This window comes from Pteropus alecto, unplaced genomic scaffold, assembly GCF_000325575.1.
Source record: "Pteropus alecto unplaced genomic scaffold, ASM32557v1 scaffold72, whole genome shotgun sequence".
NCBI classification, from domain to species: Eukaryota; Metazoa; Chordata; class Mammalia; order Chiroptera; family Pteropodidae; genus Pteropus; species Pteropus alecto.
This window is the reverse complement of record NW_006436811.1, coordinates 19,418,599-19,424,225: the sequence shown is the minus strand read 5'-3', so window position 1 is coordinate 19,424,225 and position 5,627 is coordinate 19,418,599. Positions and strand designations below refer to the sequence as shown.

General features: G+C 37.6%; 1 pseudogene; it reads left to right on the top strand.

The window, feature by feature from the left end:
- Positions 1-2,301: 2,301 nt before the first annotated feature.
- Positions 2,302-3,356, top strand: LOC102894322 (annotated as a pseudogene).
- Positions 3,357-5,627: the final 2,271 nt, after the last annotated feature.

Below are 5,627 nucleotides of genomic sequence, written 5' to 3'. Positions count from 1 at the left end.
ATGTATCTAAATTATATGAGTTTTTATATGTGTAAACACCCACATAAACAATATTTCATTAAAAGTATAGAACATTTCCATCATCTTAGAAAGTTCTATTGGTCACAGGCAATCTTCACCCCCATAGAAAATAATTTTTTTTTATTTCTAGCACCATAGATTAAACATGTACTTCATATAGATGAATTATACTGCATATAAGCTTTTGTATATACTTTCCTTTGCTCCACACGATAGATATGATACGTGTTTAATATGTATCAGTAGCAAGCATATCTTTTCTTATTGCTGAGTAAAATTACATTGTATGATTGTTTTCCTGTTAACATACAATTGAGTTGTTTCCAGTTTTTGTGTACTATGAATAAAGCTGTTATAAGCATTGGTATGTACATACATTAATTATTTCTTTTGGGAGCAATACAACAGGGTGAAATTTCTGAGTCATAAGATAAATATATATTTAACTTTATAAGAAATGGTCAAAAAGTTTTCCAAAGCCGTTAAACCGCTTTATACTTCTATACTAGGCCACTTATATATAATGTAATCACTGATACTTTTGACATCAAATCTGTCATCTTACTCCTTGTTTCTATTTGCCCTGCCTATTCTATGTCTCTTTATTTTTTTCTTAACAAATTTTAGTGGTTTGCCTAAGTGTATTTTTCTTTGCATTTATTATACTTGGGGTTCATATTGACTTTTAAAATGTGGCTTGACTTTTTTTATTATTAATTTGAAGACTTTTTGACTATTATGTCTTCAAATATTGGCTCTCTCTTTTTCTCTTGTTTTCTTCCTGGGACTCTAATCACACATATATTATTTTTTTCATCTTGTCCCATATTCATTTAGTTTCTTTTCTCTCCTTTCTAGCTTTGCTCTCTATACTTTAATCTGGATATTTTTCTTTAGATCTATTTTCCAGATCATGTTCCTTTCTTCAGTTGTGTCTAAACTATTATTATACTATCTATTACATTCTTAATTTTACTTTATCATAATTTTCACTTCTGGAGATCTTATTTTATTCTTTCTTTGAATAGGTTTCAATTTTCTTATTTAGTATGTTCAGGGTGCTATAAAAAATGCCATAGGCTGGGTAGCTTATAAACAACACTGATTTATTTCTTATAGTTTTAGAGTCCAGGTAATCTAAGATCAGGGTGCTGACAGATTTGGTGTCTGATGAGAGTCACTTCCTGGTTCACAGATGGCTGTCTTCTCACCGTGTCCTCACATGAAGGAAGGGGCAAGGTTTCTGATTGGGATCTCTTTTTATAAGAGCACTAATCCCATTCGTGAGGGCTCTACCCTCATGACCTAATCATTTCCCAAAGGTCTCACCTCCTAATACTATCATATTGGGTATCAGGTTTCAAAATATGAATTTTGGGAAGACACACACATTTGGTCTACAGTACTAATGAAATTCTTCATTTTGTCACATGTTTCTTGAGTTATTGTAAAGTCTGTGGCTCATAATATTATTGCTATCTTATATCTGTACCTGTAATCTGTTTTTCCTCTAGGTTCTATCTCAGATTGTTGGGTTAGCTTCTCTGTGCTTACCTTCTCTCCAGGCTGTTGGCCCCTCAGTCCAGGAGTCCAATTATTCAGTCCCCAGGCTTGTGAGACTGTAAAAAACTCAACTAAATTTCTCTGTCTCTTTATATTCACTTTCTCCTAAACTTCTCAGCCTTTTTGTCTGTGCTGCTTTGGAAGGGCAGATAGCTCAAGGGAAAAGTGGCACAAAATGTGAGGCTTATGTCAATGAGTTTATCCTCCTATTGAGATCTTGGCTCCTTGAGTCTGACTGCCTTGATAGCTCTCTAAATCTTCAAGCAGAATCTTGAAAAGTATTTTGTTAAGCTTGTCAAGTTGTTCTTGGTGGGAAGGCCAGTATACACTAGCCTATCACAAGAGGATGTAGCTTGAGTTTTTATGGCAATGCCAAATGACTTAATAGCTACAGAATCCCCACAGTTGTCCAAAGGCCCATGTAACTTTTAGCTTAGGGCAGAGGCAAGCTGCTATCAAGAAAACTTGGTCATTTTTTCTCTTCCTCCCACCCACAGATGTAGAGTTGCTCCGTGAGCGCGCTCCTGCCCTCCTCCGCTCCCGCAGGTTCACCGCCACCATGGCGCATTAGAGGCAGCACGGATGGTGGCAGTAGCACCAGGCTCCGTAGCACGTCTCAGCAGCTGAAGCCATGGCGCTTCTCACGGTATCCAGCTGTAACCAACAAATACACCTTAGATTTAAGCACATTCCTCGATTCCAGCAAAGCCCCGCAACATGACCGGGATGAGCTTCCTGAGCTGCGAGGTGTTAGAGGGGGACTTAATGTTCCCCTTCGACCAGTAGAAAGAAAGAGAAAATAAAAGAAAGATTGGGTCTCTTAGACGACTACCTGGAGGTGGCCAAGCACTTCGAACCTCATGGATTCTCTAGTGACAAGGCTAAGGCGGGGCCCCTCCGAATGGCTGGCTTGGAGGAGTTGGTCAATGCCTCAGAAAACGGCAAAGAGGATGCCTTCTCCAGGATGGATTGGATGGTGGAGAAAATGGATCTGAAGGAGTTTGACTTTGAGTCTCTGTTAAGTTTAGATGACCAGGAAACCATGCCCAATGAGCTTTTGGCCACGTTGGATGAAACGTGTGATCTCTTTGACCCCTCGGTCTGGGAAACTAATAAGGAGCTCCCTCAGACAAGGAACCAAATTGGCCATCTCAGAAAGTTTACCCCAAACCAACCAGGTTGCCTCCTTCACCTTCCTGCAACCTCTTCTCCTTTCCCCAGGGGGCCTGTTCTCCACTCCAGATCATTAGTTTAGTTTAGTTTAGAGCTAGGCAGCTCTCTGAAGGAGATAGAAATCAGATTCTACTGCTTACATTACCACGATCCCTTAGTGCATAAAGTAGGAAGATGCCACTTTAGATAAGGATAGTGGTATCTGTGTGAGCCCTAATTCCTATCTGGCTCTCCCCAGCATAGCCCTTCTACCTCCAGAGCCTCTCCAATTAGGAGCCTGCTGTCTCCAGATATCCTTTGTGGGTCTACCTGACCCCAAACCACATGCCCCTCCTGGAGAGAAGACAGTAGCAGAAAAAGGAAGGGGTGAGAAACTGGATAAGAAGCTGAAAAAACTGGAGCAGAACAAGACAGCAGCCACTAGGGACCACCAGAAGAAGAGGGCAGAGCAAGAGACTGTCACTGGTGAGTGTAAGGAGCTAGAAAAGAAGAATGAGGCTCTGAAAGAGAGGGCAGATTCCTTGACCAAAGAGATCCAGTATCTGAAAGACTTGATAGAAGAGCTCTACAAGGCAAGGGGGAAGAAAGGGGCCTCCTAGTTAAGGTAGTCTGTGCTCGTACATAAGAGGCTTGCTCTAAAGCTGTGTGTTGTAATAAATAATTTTGTAGTGAGAAAAAAAAAAAAGAAAGAAAAACCTGGTCAACTATTCTTCCAAGTCAGCCATAAGCAAGGCTCAGAGCAAATCAAAGAAACATGTCTTGGCTATCTCAACTCCCCAGAAAGAGCAGGAGCTTGAAAAAGTCTACTCTAACAAGAAGGTCTTATCTTTGCATGGAAATTTTAAACCTCTGAATTTTCACAATTTTTTTCCTGATTATTGTATTATAGAGATATTAGGAAACATGAGGCAATCTCCTCACACCTAAAGAGAGAAGTGGAGATTGGTGTAATTATTCCATCAACTTGGGAAATGTTTGTGCTCTTAGTTGTAATATCTTAAAATCAAACCCCTTTCCTGCCCCAAATGTGCACACACACACTGACATATGCACAAACACACAGACACACACAAGCCCACACCCAAAATCCTCCAAAATTTATGTGTAAATTTAAATTTAGAGTACATCGAAAGAAATACCACAAACTATTGTTTCAATTTTAATTGGCCTGAAATACTGCAAGAATCATTTTCACTTTTGAATTTTCAGTTCTTTTTAAGAAAAAGCAAAAATAAAGTTAGCATGAATAAAACACTAAATGTGCACTTAACAAAAAGTTGATTAATTACTGTAATAAAGCAGAATGACAGAATTAGAAAATAAGTTTAAAAAGACATATATGGTTCACTCATTTCTTTTCAGTCATAATGAATTTCATCCTTTACTATCTAGAACTCATGTATTCTAACTTCTGAATTTTTTATGATTAACCTCAAAATCTTTAGAAAGAGAAAACACACAGCAAAAATAATATACTGTGAACTCTTTAATCATTAAATATACTTTTGAAACAGTATTTACCAATATTTCAGTGCCCACTGTTTACATAGCAACAGTATTATAATGCATTTCTGCTCAAGTAATTTGATTCTTCTTTTTAAAAATCAGATCCTGTTTCAATTGTGGTAGAGGTTTCACCATTTAAGTAATCCTATAGTAAATACACACACGCACAAAAGAAAAGAATTCTTTTGGTAAAAGACAACTCTTTCTTTTTACTTATGTTTTTCAAATTTGGAATATCCATTATTAATTTTTAAAAAGTGAAATATTTTAGAGCAGGTATGCATTATAAGTAATTCTGACACCTTATTAAAAATGAATTGTATCTGAGGTTATATAATTGGTTTTAAAAACGATTAGAGCTTTTGATATTAACAAACATATATTTGTCTAAATTAACATTTGGCACCTATAACCCTTTATGCGTTGGTTGTCAAGAGAGCGACTCACAGAAGAAGCATCTGTCTCACTACAGTTCTGAGAAGCAGTCCTCAATACTCCACATGCCCTTAAATGTTGCAATAATATGAACTCGTTTTAATCAGAAGTTTAAACGTAGTCTTCTGGCAAGTTTTCTATGTTCTCATTCTCTTTATTCATTTTCCTTTGGTAGTTGTCTAAAGCCAGAACCCTGCAGGTTATTTTGCTCAGAAATGTTCAAGCCAGACTGCCAAAAACCTTTTCCTACAGCTTTTTAAAAACCATTTCTCAGATGTATAGGAATTCTTATTTGTGGAAAATCTGCATGAATCTAAAATTAAACACAACAGCAATTCATGTTGAAAAGAATTTATAAAGAAGGAAACCATGGCAACAGAACCATTTATTTTTAACTGCACCAACTCTTATCTCTACCTTCACCCCAAAATAAGCACAGTTAAGCCATAGCTTTTCGATGCTGTCTTATTTCTACTGTAATTCTGCAAGAGTCAAAAATAGCAACAGGAATTGTCATATTTATATCACTAAGTACCGTGCAAGCCTTACTTCTCTTCATATTTACTGGCTCACATTATCCTGCAAATGGCCTTTGAGGAACTTGTTCTGTTATCAAGGGGAAGCTCAGGTAGCACATCCTGCAGGATCTATGCTCTGCTAACACGGACGGGCTCTCTAGTGGGAAAATTAGGGTCCTGATTTAATTACTCAAGGATTTTTTTTTTACATTTTATCAGAAGTGAGCTGACCACACAGGGCAAGAGCTGATGTAACTGCAGCATATTTCAACATAGCTTACCTTGGCTCCCAGGGAACCTATCTGTGCATAGTACCTAGAAAGCTGTTTTTTCTATACCATTGCGTGATCTTACTTACATCATCATGCCAGAACTTATTATACTTATAATGTAGATGCTTTCCTTAAGCAA